Source organism: Rousettus aegyptiacus, unplaced genomic scaffold, assembly GCF_014176215.1.
Source record: "Rousettus aegyptiacus isolate mRouAeg1 unplaced genomic scaffold, mRouAeg1.p scaffold_m13_p_18, whole genome shotgun sequence".
NCBI lineage: Eukaryota > Metazoa > Chordata > Mammalia > Chiroptera > Pteropodidae > Rousettus > Rousettus aegyptiacus.
Genome location: NW_023416293.1, coordinates 3,010,273 through 3,028,858, shown reverse-complemented (window position 1 = coordinate 3,028,858; position 18,586 = coordinate 3,010,273). Strand labels below are relative to the sequence as shown.

The 18,586-nt window shown below is 41.1% G+C and overlaps 1 long non-coding RNA gene across 3 annotated transcripts; it reads right to left on the bottom strand.

Moving 5' to 3' along the window:
- Nucleotides 1–1,327: 1,327 nt before the first annotated feature.
- LOC107517112 lies at nucleotides 1,328–11,419 on the bottom strand. 3 transcript variants are annotated; one of them, XR_001598454.2, is made up of 4 exons: nucleotides 11,103–11,419; nucleotides 5,912–8,037; nucleotides 4,720–4,862; nucleotides 1,328–2,840 (listed from the first exon to the last, which is right to left on the bottom strand). It is a non-coding gene; the product is annotated as an uncharacterized LOC107517112 (long non-coding RNA). The 3 variants fall into 3 exon arrangements; XR_001598452.2 differs by having other exon boundaries at nucleotides 4,720–8,037; XR_001598453.2 differs by lacking the exon at nucleotides 5,912–8,037.
- Between the last annotated feature and the right edge of the window lie 7,167 nt (nucleotides 11,420–18,586).

Sequence of the window (18,586 nt, the reverse complement as noted above, 5' to 3'; positions counted from 1 at the left end):
TGTAATCTGGTATCCTTGAACAGAAAAAAGGATATCAGAGAAAAGCTAGTAAAATCTGAATAAAGCATGGAGTTTAATTAACAATATACCAATATTGGTTCCTTAATTGTGACAAATGTACCAAATTAGTGTAAGACGTTAACAATAGGGGAAAATGGTGAGGGGTATAAGGGAAAGCTATATACTATCTTTTTGACTTTTCTGTAAATCTAAAACCATTCTAAAAAATGTATTTCAAAAACCATTTACATGCATTTGTATCAGACACGTGTAAATATGTCGTTTGGTTTAATGCCATTCAGCAACATTTCCAGGGAGCCTAGTCTGTGTTAAGCCCTAAAATAGATTCCCTAATTGGGGGATAAATAGTTCAATTATAGTACATATAGCAAAGGAGGACAGGAACTATGTCTAGGGCAGAAGAAACAAAAGAAACAATTGTCCTAGGACCCCTGCACATGCAGTATTTGGGTATAGTTCACTGGAGAGGGAATCTTCGAGAGGAACTTGGCCTTGACTTAAATTAGTAGGACATAGATATAGAAGGATTGAGAGATGCTGGAGCCAGCCGGCTGAGATCGAACAGCACCTGAAAGAGGGGTGAAGCCTAAGAGAAAAAGGAGAAGACAGAAAAGATCTTTCCGGGTGGGCATACAGTTAGAGCTGCAGCCCTGAGTTTATTTAGCATAGCCTATTTATGTGATTATTGAATACCATAATCAATCACTATGTTACCATAGCAAAGCACACCATACATATCTATAACAATGCTTGTCTATTATATATGATCATACAGAGCCCTGTTTCCAAGGTTGTAAAACATTCTGTTACCTTAAAAGGTGAATTTACAAGGCTCACCAAGGTAACTCAACTTCTTGTTTCCTAGAACCACTGTTTAAGCAAGCTCAGTAGCCATGTTATGGCTTCTAGCTACGTGACTTCTTCAGTGCCTCATAATGGCTTCCATCATGTCCCAAAATGGCTCCCGACAGAGAGACAGATATTCATTCATCCAGTAAACACTTATTAGGTGTATCATATGTACCAGATACAGAAACCAGGGTCAGATTTTGAAGTAAAGTGGTATTTTAATAAACAGCAAGAAGTTATAGATGGATGCTTTAATAAATTATGAAATCATACAAAAAAAGGTAAAGCCAAAAACAAATGCCCATGACACATACAACTTAAGAAAAATATTCTGGATAGTGAGGCTTCTGGGCAGACATCCCTAAACAGTTCCTGCCCCACCCCCAAAGCGGCTACTTGTTATGATTCCTGTTCCTATCTTTATACACACACACACACACACACACACACACACACACACACATACACACACACACGTGTATATATATATTTCTAAGCATTATAGTATTGTTTTGCATAGTTTGACTTTTAATAAATGCTAATCCTTTTTACATGATGTCTTCGGCTTATTCTAAATTGGTTCAGAACAAAATATAATGTGTGGTATGTGTGTGTAGAAGGAGAGAATAATACAACACAATGCTACAATGCTTTTGGACAAGTTTTGTACAATACAAGGTATGCTATAATGAAATTCTCGTACATGTCTCCTGGAGTACCTGTGTATCTTGATATATGTCTAGGATGAAAATGGTTAGTCCTAGAATATGCATCTTTGAGATATAATCAAATTGCTCTCCAAAGCAAATGTACTAATTTATACTCTCAGCAGGATATGATAATTCTCTGCTGTTTCACATCCTTTCCAAAACTTGGTAGTGTCAAACTTTTAATTTCTGTCCATCTGGTGGGTGTACAATATTCAGCGCCTACTATATTCCTAGCAGTAGGAATAAAATACTGGGATACTGCAAAACAAACCAAACTCCAACCCTCATGGAAATTACATTTGGTTGTAATAACAAAAACAAGAAGCAACTGAAATATCCTTCATCAGAGGACTTGTTAAGTAAAGTGTGGTATATCAATTCAATAGAAACTACAGTATGCAGTTAAAAAAAACACCCTGTTCATTTTATGTGCAGTGACATTAGAAAATTATGCAAGATATATAGTACATGAAAAGAACAAGTGTCCTTAAAATATGAGAATATGATACTTTATTTAAGATGAAAAGGATATGTGTACATGCCTACAAACTGTTGGGACAAATCTTAAGTGACAAACCTTAATAAAACAAAAGCAGTAAAATCGAGAAATGCTTTACATATAGTCACTGCTTAATAAATGTTACCTATTATTAGTAATAGTAGCACTGATTATTACTGGGAAGTGGGTCTGTATGAATTATGCAAGAGGAAAGGGATTTGTACTCTTTACCTTCCTATACTTGAACTTTTTAAAACATGTATGACTTTTATAATCATAATTTTTTAAAAAGGAGCAGGTGCTGGCTTTGCCGAAGGGGCCAGGGAACAGCTATGGGAATCACTGTTCCTTATCTGCAGTTCTCCCACTGAGACCAGGTTCCTATTGTCACCAGTGCATGTTTTTTGGTCCACTGTAACATAAAATAATATGAATAAATTTCACGAATACTACTTTGAGCCAAGAAAGAATACATCTATACGAATCCATTAATTTCAAGTTCAAAAACAGGCAAAAGTAATCACAGTAGCAACAGTCTTAGAAGGATTTGCTTTTGTACTGAGCAACCTCAGAAGGTAATGATCTTCTTGAAGTATCCTCTATCTGAAAAATTTCCAAGGAATTCATTTTCTCTAGAGACCAGAAAAGAGGTTCATTCCTATAGAAGACAGTTGACTCGTGGACAAGGCTGCTGGCCATCATCTTCACGATATCAGACATTGAGCCCTCTGAGTGTCACGGGTAAGAGGTAAGACTTGGGGCTGGAGAAGAGAGAATGACTGGAATATTTCATCAATGATTGCTAGCCACCAAAGATTCTCTCTTTGACCAAACTCTAGCCAGGCTCCTCAGAGCCCTCTTCTTGACCAGGCCTCATCCTTGGCCAATAAGACTTAAACAAACACCAACGTAGCTTATAATAGCGCAAGGCCGCACGCCTAGAATGACACTAGACTCCCTTAAAGAAAAGCCTGAGAAAAGTTGAGGCTGCCAAAATAATTTAGTATTCATTCCAGCCAATAGCTGAAGATAGGGCCCCTGTCTCCCAGCCTCTATGGGACAGTAGGAGTCTAATTACGGTAAGTACCAATTAGCAAACCGAATGGGTTTCACATGGACCAACACTCTTCTTCCAACTCTACTCAGCTCCTGCTCACCTCTCTCCCTACTCCCTCCTTCTCCCTTTAAAATGTCCAGTCACCTCTGTTGCGTTCAATTAACACCGGACTCTTTCCCCTATTGCAATAATATATTTCTGACTAAACTCTGTCCTTACCACTTTAACCAGTGTCTGACTTTGTTTATCTTTGATATGGTAAATCAGAAAAAGATAAAGAAACATCAAGGTGGTTCCAAAAGTCTATTTCAAGCTACTAGAAGAGAACTAAACGTGCAATGCGTGGGTTGGGCTGCAGCACTCTGGGGCCCGTCAGGCAGAAAAGCAGATGTGGGCACGACCCACTCGCAGGAAATGATATGGCAGTTACGGCTAAATGTGAAGGGAAGAGGGAATGAGTCGCTCCTAAGTTTTTTTTTTTGTTTGTTTTTGTTTTTTTTGATTGCCAGAATTATTTGCTGATCACTAGTGATAATGCCATGCCTCTAGATGTAAACAGAAGGCAGGGAATGCAGCTGATACAACTCAGAACTTCTCTCCTGTGCTACTACACTGATCTCTAGTTTTTCTAACAATCCCCACCCATCATGCTGGAATGACTCAGGGAAAAGGAACTAATCTGGGTTGATCTTTTAGGGAAGCAACAGAAACTAAGTCTTTTTTGGTAGCTATCTCTATCTTTTTCCTTCCCTTCTCTTTTATGTATAACTTTCTCTTTTTCTACTATTAAACTAAAAATCTGTTTGTTAATTTAAAACGTCCTTTGTACAAATCCTCAGAAATCTATGCTTTACTATTGTTAATGTTTTTATTTTTTAATAAACGAGTTATCCAATGGTGCGATGAAGCCACTCATACTGGCTTACTAGGGACAATTGCTAAATTTTCAGGAATTTTGTGAGTTGAAGTCACATGAGTAACTTGAAATCATCCACAGTGGGAGTAGTTACACCATGGAAATTGGCAAACACTACAAATCAGGACTTTTCCCCCCCAAACAGCTGATTGTTAATACTAGCATACCATTAGATACATTGTTTTAAAAAAGAAAAAAACTTGTCGAAAGCAAGAGAAATTTCCAAAAAGAAAAAAACTCTTTTAAGAAATTAAAAATTGGTTTAATAGAGAAAGGAATCTATTTTTCCTGACTGTCAATGATTCACTTTGGCATAAGCAAAGCAACCTCTGGTTTCTTGTTTTCCTTTTGGGTAAAAAGATAAAAGGGCCTGATGACAAGGTACTATTTTATAAAAATCCAACAAAGCATGCACATATTTAAGTAGCAATAATTTTCACCTGTGAAATTAATATGTATCATTACACAAGTGGTATAATTTGTTCACATAACACACCCTCAAGTAATGATCTAAGGGAATCATAAATCGTCTTTTGTAATATTCCAATTTCTAAATTTCAAAACAAACGATTATAAAGACATAATCCTATGAAGTAATACATAATACATAATCTTCCAATGTGCACAAAAACTTAATAATCCTTCAAAGGGTTTTATTCATACCTACCTGCCAGTTGACAAAAGTCGAACAGCTTTCTCCTCTTCAACAGTGAAAACAATGAATCTTGACAGAGTAATCAGGTACCAGCAGAAACATCTCACAGACTCTTTTCGTCTTCTGCAAACAATGTAACATTCCCGCGGAGGCCTCTGGGAAACCAACACCATCCACAATGACTACTGTATTGATATTTTTGTATTGCTCTCTGTAATTTTTAAGGAGTATGATACTTTTAAAACATAGCTCCAAAATTAACCTTGTGTGAAACTGAGTGCCTTCCATGTGTTAGGAACCATACAAGTCCATTTTAGATACTGTTATTTCTGCCAGAAGGTAGAGACTTTATTTTATTTAAGCTACTATGAAGGCAAGCTCTTCAACTAAGCTTTCAGCCTTATGTTACAAAGGCCAAAGTTTGAAACACTGGGCTAGGAAATTCTAAATTATATACCACACTAAATCACAGTCTCCTGGTAGAATGGGCAGTTAGTCACCCATGATATGGGTATTTACGATGGACTTATAATAAAATAATAGCTACTTATTAGCACTGATTTTATGCCAGACTCTTTACAAATATTTACAACTCTAATTTACAAATTTAAATCTCATATTAGAAATGAAGGCTAAAAATTTAAGTAACTTCACCAAACCCAGATGCATAATTGACAGAACAAGGATTTGAACCCAGGTCTCTCTGGCTTCAAAGCCTTATTATTTCCACATAGCACAATGCTCTTATCTACAGGAATGTTCCCCTTTTTTTGCTAGTTTTTTCCCCCCCAGAAAATAGACATTTTCAAACTATAAGTGTATCAGTTTCCAAGTTATGACGTAATTAGCAAAAATCATGTTTTTGCATGGAATGAGACTAAGAAATAGAACATATCTAACATTTCTATAGTGTCTTGATCTGTTTTTACTGTAATACTTCTGATGTCAAATGTGTGGGTGTTTTTTCCCCACATTAACCAATTTTCCAACTCTTTGGAACCAGATGGATGTCCTACAATTCAATTAAATTCTGACCCCAACTACCCCACAGGTTAAGGGCTTAGTCCCTCAAAACTGATCCCCACTTTAGACAGGTCCTGGCCTCCCATACTTCTGACCCACTGGCTAAAAATTGGGGGTTCCCTAACCCCTCTTCATCAAACTCAATAATATGTCACAAAACTCGGGGAAATATTTTACTTACTATGACAGTTTATTTTGAAGAATGTTATAAAGGATACAGATGAATAGCCAGATGAAGAAGCAAATAGAACGAGGTCCGGAAGTGTCCTGAGGAGCTTCTATCCTCATGGAGTTGGGGTATGCACCCCCCGACATATGGCTGTGTTCACCAATCTGGAAGCATGCTTGATGCAACCATTGGCTATTGGTTGTGGGATTGAAAATTTCAATGCGGGCCCCATCCTGAAGCTATCAAGGGTCCTACCGAGATTCACCTCATTAGCATAAATTCAGGTATGGGTTAAAAGTGCTTATTATGAAGAACAAAGACTCTCTTCTTATCCCTCTCACTCATTAAATAACAAGGATTATAGGAGCTCTGTGCCAGAAACCCAGGATGAAGACCACGTGTATATTTATTATTATATCAGAGGATCACATGTCACAGGCACTTATCGAAGTGGCAGAACCAGGACTGGAGAACCTCAACTGGTGTGAGGCGCAAAATTCACAGAACCATCAAAACAAAAACAAAAACAAAAACAAACCCAAACCCTCAGGAATCAAGGTAAACAATATGCTACATGAATAACGTGGGTTTGTGACATTTTAGATGACTGGCCAGGGAGGCCTCACTCAGAAGGTGGCTTTGAGGGAAGGCCTGAAGAGGAAGAGGGAGTTGGCTACACGAATATCTGGGAGAACATTCCAGACAGAAGAATGCGCCAAAGGACCTAAGGGGGGGGACATGCCCAGGGTATTAGAGAAATAGTGAGAAGACTGTAGTTTAAGCAGATTGATTGGGGGACCGTAGAGCTGAGGTTACAGGGACGATGGGAGGGCATGTCACGGAGGAGCTTGTGGGTCCTAATAAGGACTCCCACTTTTACTCTGAGTGAGATGGGAGCCACTTTTGAGCAGAAAAGTCTCTCTACCTATTTTTTTCAAAGCCCAGTTTTAAACACCCATTCTGACTATCTACTTACAAACATACTAAACAGAGACCAAAGTCAGCCTCAGGGAAATGTTACGAGGCCTCAGCAATAACCTAGGTGAGAGGGGATGGTGGCTTGGACCAGCATGCTGACAGCGGCAGCGCTAAGAAAGGGTCAAAATCCACATGTCTTTTGAAGGTAGAGTAAATGGGATTTTCCAGTGGATTTGATGGGGGAAGGAGGCCATTGAGAGGAAGAGATGACTCTGAGGTACGTGGTCTGAGCAGCTGGCTGCAAGTGTGAAGTTATCGTCAAGGCGGTAAAAACGGAAAAGGACTCGAGGTTTTCGCTAGACCGGGGCAGTGGTGCACCGTAGGAGCTCAGTTTGAGTTATGTGAGGTTCGGGATGTCCAGAAGACATCCAAGTGAGAATTCGCGAGCAGGTGATTTAATATTCTCTTTCGGAGCTGTGAAGATTGATATACGTGGAACAATTCTGAAACAGAGCCAAGTAGCCACTGCAGAGGAACTGCCCCTTAGAATGTCTGAACTGGGCAACATAACCTCTGGATGGGGCCAAAGCAACATCATCTTCGACACAACAGTGTGTAAAGCTAACAGGAAAGGAGAAATCCTACCTACAAGGACTGATAATTATGGACAATCTTTAGAATTAGTAAATAGCGAGGTATGGCTAAAGAGTAACTCAGCTTGTTAGCACCAACAGATAATCACATAATTATTCCTTTTTTTTTTTCTCTTAAAACCCCTTGCCAATTTGCGTTTCTGCCTGAATCTGTGTCCCCAAATTGCAACTCTTTTGATTTCAAATAAAAGCTTGTTGCCTCTGACTTTGGCTTTTGTTTTTGGGTTAATGAGAGCTCAGGGCTGGGATCTGGCTGGAGTTGTACCTTTGGGGTTATTGGGTTGTGCATGATATATGTAAAGCCACGTGACTGGATAAGATTACCAAGAGCGTGAGTGTAGGCAGAAAAAAGGTCCACTATCCAGAGCTGCACAGTTCAATGTAAGAGTCTCTACCCACATGCGGCTATTAACATTCAATTTTATATTCGATTAAATCTAAAATTTATTTCCTCCATCACACTGGCCACATTTTAAGTGTGTTCTATCCACATGGGTCTACTATATTGGAAAGTCCAGATATCGAACACTTCTTTCATTGCAGAAAGTTCCATTGGACAGCGTCAACCTGGGAGGAAAGTGAAAAGGAATCAGCAAAGGAGAATGAGAAAGAACTAGAAAGGTAACAGGTTAAACCAGGAGAGTGGGGTATCTTGAAAGCCAAGCAAAAAAATATATATTTCTAGAAGAAGACAGTGGTTATTTGTGCTGTATGCTGCTGAGAGTCTTGATAATAGGAAGACTGAGAAAATAATCTTGGCTTAGCACCATGGTGTCATGGGGAATCTTGACAAGGGCAGTTTCTGTAGAAAAGAGGAAGCCAGAATCTTAAGGGTGAACCCAAGCAGTTTTATTATAAAGGGGAAAGATAGATAAAGGGCAAGAGCTAGAGGAAGAATGGACATCAAGAGAGAATTTTTGGGTTGTTTGTTTTGGTTTGTTTGTACGCCAATGCAAATAATCCGGCAGAGAGAGAAAAACAGATGATGCAGGGGAAAAGGAAGAACGTGCTGGAGAAATAATCCTTAAATAAAAGACAGGAGTCTAGTGCACATGTAGATCCTGAACACTGTGTCAGTGATATTAGGGAGAAGTCATAGTACTTGGGCATGAATGCGGGTAGATGGATAAGTATCGTGGTAAGAGCTTGTAAAAGTTCCCTTTGGATTACTTGACTTTTTTTGCAGTGAAATGTGCTACAGACAGTCTCATCACCCTCCTGAGATTAGTGATCACAAATTTAAAGCAAAACTGACTGGCCGTGGCTGTTTTTTCTCAGCCGTGCTCAGCTGAGCAGTCTGGCATTGCATTAAGCAGAGAGTTGGATCCACACAGGGTAATGGCCTATGCTAAGTATGTCATGAAGCGAGACATGAAGCCTCTGAGCATTTCTTATCTTCTGCTAACAGAAATGGGATTCCAGTTCTTTATGGTTTTTTTTTTTCCCCCACTACCTTCTAGCTATCTCTTAATTAGCCTATTGCTTTTATCCTTGTTAGATGGGAACTTGACAAACATCAAAATAACCCTTAAATGGGAATAGGTCGCTAGCACATAGTTGCAAACAGAAATATATATGCAAATAAAATAATTAAGGAGGTTGGAGTTCCAGCTCTTTTGGAAGACAGAGATGAAAACGGCCTCATGCAGGGCAGTAAATTTACTTGTTTATTGAGTTTCTATTATGCCCTTATGTCCTGAATTATGGGATGTTTAGCAGCCTCCATGGCCTCTACCCATGAGATGTAAATAGCAGCCCCCAGTTGCAGTAACTGAAATTATCTCCAGAACGTCCCCAGGAATGAGGATAGGAACAAAATCACACCAGTTTAGAACCACTTTGGCCACCAGCCCTTGCTAATGCTTAGCAAGACAAGGAATAATGGGGTATTGGGAAACCTATACATTATAATTGAACCCCACTGGGGAAAGGAGAAGCTTATCAGGCTAGTATAATGTCTGAACAAGAATATGTTCTTGGCCACACGACACTTTAAGTAAACACGTAAAATTTTTTCAGAAAAAAAAGTATGAGGAATTTAGGTCTCCCAATTGTTGGTTGCTGTGATGGTTAACTTTGTGCCAATCAGTTAGACTATGGTATCCAGATTTGGACAAACATGAGTGTAGCTATTACTGTGAAAGTATTTTTTAGATGAGTATTAACACTTAAATCAGCAGACTTTGAGTAAAGCAGATTATCCTCCCTTGTGTAGGTGGGCCTCGTCTAATCAGTTGAATGCCTTAAGAGACAAGACTGAAGTCCCCTGAGAAGGAAGGAATTTGGCCTCCAGACTGCCTTTGGACTCCTGACTGCCACATTGACTCCTCCCTCAGTCTGCAGCCAACTGGCCTGCTCGGCAGATCTGACCCTTGTCAGTCTCACAACTGCATGAACTAATCCCTCAAAATCAATCTCTCTCTTTCCATATTACACAACCTATTGGTTCTGTTTCTCCAGAACCTGCCTAATACAGTTGGTTTCACTCAAGTGGAGAACGTTTGAATCAAATCAATTAGATTTCCTAAGAAGTGGCCTCTGCATGTCTATGACAGCCCTCATGAGGTCCCAATGACACCAGCGGTTACAATATGGGGGCATCGAAAGTTCAGACTTGTGTGTTAGTTATGAATGGGTCAATTTAAAAAATTTTTAAATTAACTGATTTACAGAAGATATTTGGAATTCCTAGGGAAAGATTAGCAACGAGTTTTGCAAGGATAGAAGGTTGTTAATCGTGACGGGAGGAACTGTCACCGTTAACAACCATCATATAAAATCATGATTTAAAAGCTCAGGACAATTTGCTTGCTGGTCCCTGAAGGCCTAATGACTTTCAACAGACAATATACAGATATAGAGAAACTTCTCTGGGTGGGCATGCATGGTGCTACCTAAGCGGACATATCTATAGACCAGTGTTTCTTAAACCTCGTCATGTACGAGAATCTCCCGGTGGTTTTGCTGAAACAAAGATGGTGGGGCCCCACCCCCAGTTTCGGATCAGGTAGGTTCGGGTGGGGTCCGAGAATCAGATAATGCTGATGCTGTTGGTCCAGGACCACACTGTGAGAAGCCGTTGTCAGAGAAGGCTGCCTCAGGAGAAAAACTAGAGAGAACAAAGATGCGAGACTGCGCATTTGGTGGGTGTCTTTAGCACTCACCAGAACCTCTCAAATGAAAGTACTAAATTATTTGAATACAATTATCATTTACGGAGCTTCTGCTAGATACAAGCACCAAGCGAGGTGCTGGGCACAGTCCCTGCCTTCTTCCTCTCATCAGCCTGACTCCCTTGGCAGAAGAACCTAGACTCTTAAGATCCCTCTTGGGTGTACACCAACCACCCTAATCTGGCCCTGTATACAAGGCCAGCTCTCTGTCCTGCCCCTTCCTCCCTCATATTTTATCATTTAATAATATTAATAAATGCTTCCCCACGCTCACAATGTTATTTCATGCCTGCACGATTGTGTCCACATTCTTCCTTCTGAGCAAAATGCCCTGTTTCCTCTTGCCTAAATAAATCAAGCCTCAAAACTCAACTCAGCCTTCCTGGAGCCAGGCTGGAACACCCCAGACTCCCCCACAGGAGCCTGTAAGCACCTTTCTCTATATTATTAGACGAGTACCTCTTTTCCGTGGTCTTAGGGTTCCACATGGGGGGACCTCCCCTGAAGCACTACTCCTGGTCTCCTCAGCCCCTCTGTCCCAGCAGAGGAGGGAGTCAGCAGAAGGAGCAGCGTGTTCCTCCTCTCTGTCAGACTTGGGTGCGGTGTGCGGAGTTTCTTCTGCTCTGCTCTCTGGTGTGTCCAACTCTCTTTGTGCCTGGATGGCAGAGTCTGTCCAGCTCAGGGGTGAAGGATCAGGAACTCCGCTGTGGCCACACATCTAGCCTCCACCAAGCTGATTACTTCACTGCCGATCTCTAAATTAGATCCCAATTTGGGCTGGGAAGAAAAAGTTATTGATTGGGTTTCTCCAACACCGACATAAATTGTTACGCATCTATTAAGCTCATTATCAACCATGCCTTAATTATTTTGTACCCTCATTCAACAAAATTGTATTGAGTACCTACTGTATGCTAAAACATTGTTTCTTAAATTCGACCTTTTAATATTTTATTTTTTTAAATATATAAAATAATATAGATTTTATATTAATTTTTTTTCAAAAATGTATTGAGTACCTACTATATACCAAGCACTGTTTTAGGCACTAGGAACAAAACTGAACACAATGGACAACAATCTGTGCCCTAATGACGTTTTCATTTAGCCTGGGATGGGTGGCTGGGGGTGGGTAAGGAGGTGGGGCCCAGCATGCGCAGGGGGCAGGCTTCCGTTTTAAATCGGGCTGACAGGGCGATTCACTGATAGGGCGACAGAGCTAAGAGTGTGGGCCGGACTCTGCAGCAAGGCCTTGATGGTGGTGGAGGAAGAGCAGGGAGGCATTTTGGGGAGATGAAACAGGTCTGGAGGGAGGGAAATTAGGTCACTGGGAAGCCGTGGGAGATTTTGGTTTTTACACTGGGAAGCCTTTGGAGGGGGAGTTTGCATGTTCACCATAAAGGATCTTACTTTTGAAACTAAAGTTAGGGCCATTATAAACTTTTTCAATGTATTAACCTGATAGTTTCCTTAGTCGGAAACACATAGAATGGCCGCATCTCCTGCAGAAAGGCCTCCTCTTTTACAATGCTATTTAATTTTTAAACATTCATTCATTCATTTGTTCATTCAATTATTTGTTCATTTGTTTGTTTGTTCATTCATTCCTTTGTTCTTTAAATAAATGCTTCGAGCCCTGTCCTAAGCTCTGGGAATAAAAAGAACAAGACAGATATTGTTCATAGTCTCATGAATTTACAGTATTGCAGAAGAGTCAGTAAAAGTAAAATTTTTAATTATCGAAAGAATTATGCCTGCAATCCCACCAAGATTTAAAATAATTGTTTTTGGTCTCTTCTGATCTTTATCCACACAAGCTCGTAGTCGGTGCATGGTCAGATGGAATGAGAATCCAATTTTGCATTCTACATTTTTCTCTTTAACATTTTCTGATGATCATTTTTTCCTCATTTCACATTACATTCCAATTTATTAAAAAAATTCTGCGTAATACTGATAGACATAATTTAAACACTTCTTTATATATGTGCATTTAGACCATTTCCAATTTATCATTATAAATGATGCTACTGTATACATCTTTATAAATATAACTTTTCCCTTCTTTCGAAGGATCTTAATAGGGTAAGTTTCCAGATCTGAGATTAGTGAGTCAAAAGCTCTTGGCACACATTTTCTGTCTGTGCTGTGTTTATCAGGGTTCGATCTTATTTGCATATATTGGTAGCACATGAATGTGGACTGCTTTCTATAGCTATTGCCAAGATAAAAGTCAGCCCAAAATCAAAACTGTGGTGACTGTACAGTTTCCAGAATTAGGAGAGAAATATCTTTCTTTGCATATGAATTCTAGCAATGAGGAAGAGGGTTATTTAACCTTCCTAAGTATAAAATAAATTCTCACTCATGTGCTATGTGGCAGAGAACGATTCCCACAGACATTCGGGCATTGTTTGAATATATTCAACACATCTGCCACTCTCTCAGTCCGCTTCATTATAGAAAGAGCTATTTTTAATAAATCTTTTAGCGAAAGGGAAAAACCCTATCTTTTTTACATTATTTTTTACATTATTTTTCCCCAATGCTTATTTTTGAAAATTTTCAAACCTACTGAAAAACAATAATACAATGAACACCCACACACCTTCTTCATTCACAGATTGTTACCATTCTCTCACTTTTTCTCTCTAGACTCTATTTTTCTCTCTCTCTCTTTTATTTTTGCTAAATCATTTGAGAATTGTAGGCATAGCAACACATTCACCCCTAAATTTTCTAGCGTTTGTTACCTGAGAACAAAGACATTCCCCTACATAACCATAACAGAAATTTAATATTGTCACAATAGCTAATATTTGGGATGTGTTCCAATTTCAAATGTCCCCAAAATGTAAATAAGATTTTTTAAAATCCAGGATCCAGCTGACGATCGTGCATTCCATCTGGCTGTCAAATCTCTTTAACCTCCCTAAATCTAGAATAACCACTTTTCCTTTCTTAAAAAAAAATAATTCTTTGATGACATTGACCATTTTGAAGAGTTCAGGCCAGTTATCACACAGCATGTTCCATAATCTAGATTCGTCTGAGTATATCCTCAGGATTAGACTCAGGTTAAACATTTTGCGTGTTTAAAACACTGGTGATTTTGGTAGGCAGAATTCTAGGACGACCTTGGCCCTGTATAATCTCCCGTTAGGTGTGAGCAGAATCTGTGACTATGAAGAGCTACCACTGCTGTGATTGTTACTCTGTAGGGCAGGAGAGATTCTGCTCCCAGTCAGGGAGCACACTTAGCGGTTCCACCTGAATACAGAGCCCAACCAGCGGCACCTCCAACTTCAGAATACCGGGAAAGGCCTTGACCAACTAGAGACCCCTATAGCAAGCCTCACTTGCCTGTGGACTCTACCAGCTGACTCGTGCAGCACACCAAGCTGACCTGACTGGTGCAGATCTTTCCATGCCAAAACAAACGTGTACATTCTGGAAGAGGAGAGTATGTATCCAAATGCACAGATACCAATGCAAGGACACAAGGATCACGAAGAATCAGGTAAACGTGACAGCACCGAAGGAAACCCACAAAGCTCCAAGAACTGGCCCTAAAGAAATGGAGACCCCATGAACTGTCTGACAAAGACTTCAGAATAATCCTCTTGAAGAAGGTGAGCAAAGCAGGAGAACACAGAGACAAGTAAACAAAGTTAGGAAAACAATGTATGAACAAAATGAGAAGTTCGACAAAGAAATAGAAGCCATTAAAAAAAAAAAAAAGAACAGAGATCTTAGCAGTGAGGAATACAGTGAGTGAAAGAAGAATTCAATAGCGAAATGACTCTGCGGCTGGACCAGAGAGGGCCTTCGCCATGTAACTTCTCTGCTCCTCGGTGTTCTTGGGTAGAAGGTGGCTTACTGATGTTCGGCCACGTCGGCACCCCTGTTCTGGAGTCATGTTCTGTCTGTCCTTGAGCCCTCTCAGGCCTCACCCCAGCCTGCCTCCTCCCTAATTCCTGAAGGAAGTGGAACGAGTGAGGCGGGCAGGGTCATGGACATGGGGACATTGTTGTGTCTGTGTCTGGATCCACCTCTACTCATGTCAGATGACAAATGCAGGGGTTTGGTCTTAGTCTCATTTGAGCAGATAATAAAAACGGGTCCAGAGGCTCTCACCTGTTTCTCTAACGGCAGTAAGATTTCCTGGTTGCATGGTTCCCATTTGATTCTCTACATTCCCAGTGGGCAGGGGAAAATCCTTCTTATTCACTCATCTGTGTTATTTTCTCCCTGTGAGGCTGGGCACCTCCACAGAGTTGACAGGGAAAACAGACCCAGGCTCCTAGCATCTTGTCTGTTTCTCTAACAGCAGTAAGATTTCCTCCCCAGACCCGCCCCCCAGGACTCGCACTCCTGAGCCCAGCTTGGTGAAGTTCCTCTTGGAATCCACCAGGTGGCGCTTCTGAGAAGCTGCTCACTTCGCCTAGGTACCCAGCACATCCTCACCTGGCTTGTTAATGCTCTGTTTTCATCCATTTTTCCATTACTTCAAACAAACATTTGCTGAGTGCTACCAGGAGCCAAGAAATGGAAACTGATAATAGTTAATAATACGTTTGATATGCATTACCTTATTTAATCCTCGTAACAACCTTAGGAGGCGATCTGTTATTATTCCTATTTTACAAGTAAGGGAACTGAGGCTTGGAGAGGTTAAGTAACAAGCTGAGGGTCACGCAGCTAATAAGTGGGAAAACTTGGAATTAAGTCCGCGTCTGGAGGTCTTGCCACCCTCCCCCTCCCCCCCCATGGCGCTTTGCCATCCTGCCCCGCAAGTAATTCAACAGGCATGCAAGTACCTCCCAGAGTGCCTGGGATGCAATAAAAAGTGGCTCTCTTCCTTCGATCAAAAGGTGTATATACACTGAGTCCAGGATGAACCAGGCTGGGCAGTGAAAAGGGTGAGTGTATTATCTCTGCCTCCATCACATGTTCTAACGTGCGGTAGGAAAACCGCAGGTACTTGGGTTTTTCCAGCTGAGCATCTAATGTGTTTTAGGCAGGATGCAGGAAGGGGGCAGTACCGTGTGAAATGGTACCATTACTAGGTACGACTTCCCGGGCGGTCTCCTTCCAGGGGAGCAGATGGGAAGGCAAGGAGAAGGCAGAAGGGTCACACGAGGATTTGGGAGCTAAACGTGGTGTTCCCGGGAGACAGGTGCCTCTGTGTCCTCTGTCCCAACCCTGAAACCCACGGACTGTGACCCATATGCGGGTCTTAGGCGTCTCTTCTTTGGGAAAAAAGAACGTGAGCCCACCACGGAGTTTATTCACGAAACCAACACACAGCTATTTTAAGCGACTGTCTCCAGGAATCCCTATAGCCCAACTTGTGTCACTGAAACGAAGTCACCAAGTAACCTCACCAGCCAGAAGGAACGCATGGGGGCGGGGGCGGGAGCAGAGGGGAGGGATGCAAACTCAGGAGGGAGAGAGGGAAGCCCTTCCTTTGCCTTTTGCTAATCCACCTACCTTACTCTGTAAACAAGAAAACTGCAGACACAAGAGAAACAGCAGTTGAGGGGGACTAGGCATTTTCTCTTAAAATTGGCGAAAATCTGACCACAAAGTAAAGGTAAAATCACCAAGGCCTCCAGCTTTTGTTTTGGTGTAACCACAGTTGCTGAGGGTAGTCATGGAAACCTGCAGGGGTGTCACATCTCAGCACTCCCAGCTCTGGGAACAGAAGCTGAACTTACTCTGATGTGAGCTTTTTAAAAATAGAAACTATCTTGAACCTGGATGAATAGGCCTCAAGATTTTGCCTTCGCCTAGTTTGGAAATGTTTGTTTCTCTTCTCTGGCTAGAATCTAATAGTGCACCAAAGACTAGTTCTGGTGAAGTCTATAAAATGCTGCATGTGGGCTTTTTTTAGTCATCAGAGACAGAAACCTAAGTCAACTGAGGTTAGGTAGAAAAAGGTTGGGGGAGGGGGGCACAGATTATATAGGGGGGACTAAAAGCTGTCCTGGAAATATTCAGAGACCCAAAGCCGGCATGAGGAGTTGCTCTGTTTTGTCACCTCTCATCTTGGTGACCATTGTGGACAGACCTCACACTCAAAGGCTCCTCCTTGGAAAGGGACATGACTACTAGCAGTTTTCATGTCAAATCCTCACATTCTTTCTATTTAAGATCAAGGGAGAGACATTGTTTCTGAGCGAAACCATCCCAGCTGGGTCTGACTGGCTCATCTGGGGATCACCGGCTCCTGGGCCACAGGAGGAGGGACCACTGGTGTCCTGAGATGAGAAAGAGGAGCCCCCCCCCCCCCCCCCGCCCCGCCCCCCAAAACCTCGCAGGTGGAGCAGGAAATGGCTCCAGATTCATTGGCATTGGATCTCAGGCACCAAGGGGCTGTAAACATCAACTAATTCTGTTTAAGGTGCGTGGATACAGGTGATAGCTAAACGCCACTGTTCCTTCTCAGGAAGCTTACTGGTGGCCCCCTGGGTCTGATCACGAGGGACGGCTCACACGGTAATCTGAACAGGGAACGTGTTACACAAAGAGTTATTAACTATAACGGATGATTACAGTAATGATGGATTAGCTAGCAAGAAGTAAAGAGAACTCCAATGAATGCAGAAATAGCAAATATAAGGACCAGCCGCTCCCCATAGGGAGAGAGAGGACACCCAAGGAAGGGCCCCCACCCCTATTGGACTGAGATCCAGACCCGACTCACTACTAAAATTTATTGCGGTGCCATGCCGTGGAAGTTTCTGGAAATCTGCCCCTGAGCCGTGGAGGGAAGCCGTTCAGGCAGTCGTCTCCACCACTAGAGGCGCTTTGCTATAAAGCTAACTGCCTGGGCTTTTGGACAACATACCTGGGACCGGGCAAGGGATGTGCTGGTGGCTGTGCCGGGCAGGGGTCGGGCTGCGGAGAAGCTGCGAGCGCTGTTGGAGCCTGTACAGCGGGGACCCCGCGAGCTGCGGGAACCTCGGGGCCGGCACACCAGAACCAGGAAGCAAACAAACCTCTTTTCTTCCTACAACGTCCCTCTGGCGCCCTCTACTGCCAAAACTTTAGTACCAGCTCCAAAGGCAAAAATATTTAAAGGCCCAGATCCATTTTCACACAGTAGTCCAAAAGGATGCATGAATTCACAAGTGGCTCAATACCTAATATAATGACTCTTTTGGAGAAATATGTATTTAAATTTATTTAGATTTTTAGACTTAGAAACCATAAAGCAACTGGTAGCTATTATGTGCTACGTACAGATTTGAGTCAAACGGGAGTAAAGCGCTGGAGGTCATTTCTGAGTGGCAGTGTGGAAAGTGTCCTTCCTTCCTAGTAACTAAAGAAATGAAATTTAAAATTGGTTCATTGTACCGTTTTACATCTACTGGTGTAACATAAATTAGATGATGAAACCAGTGCTGGTCAGGTATTGAATTACAGACACGTGCAGACATTGTTGGCGTCTTCAGTTTACTGCAGGGGTTCAGTCTCCTGGAGGAACGGAATAAAAAAACCTTAATAAAAACCTTAATCGCACCTCTTTATTCAGTAATTAAAACTTCTACATATAATACGTTCCTAAGGAGATGATTCAAAAAAAAGATTTATCTGTACAATAATGTTTATTGTAGTACTTATTGTTATAACTAATAACTACATAAAATGTATCAAATTAATAATGAATAATTAAACTTCCATTATAAAGAATTTATATAAATTATGTTTAATGATTTACTAATTAAATATTTAATTTAATACTATAGTAATAATTTAATAATTCAATCCATCCTATAGTTATTGTACTAACATTATATTAATAATTATTGCTATTATAAGTTTTAAAATTAATATAATTAATAATAATTTTACAGGGAGAAAATCCAAATGTCCAATGAATAGAGAACGGTTATGTAAGCAAGGGTATATTGACACGATAGAGTATTATCTCTCTG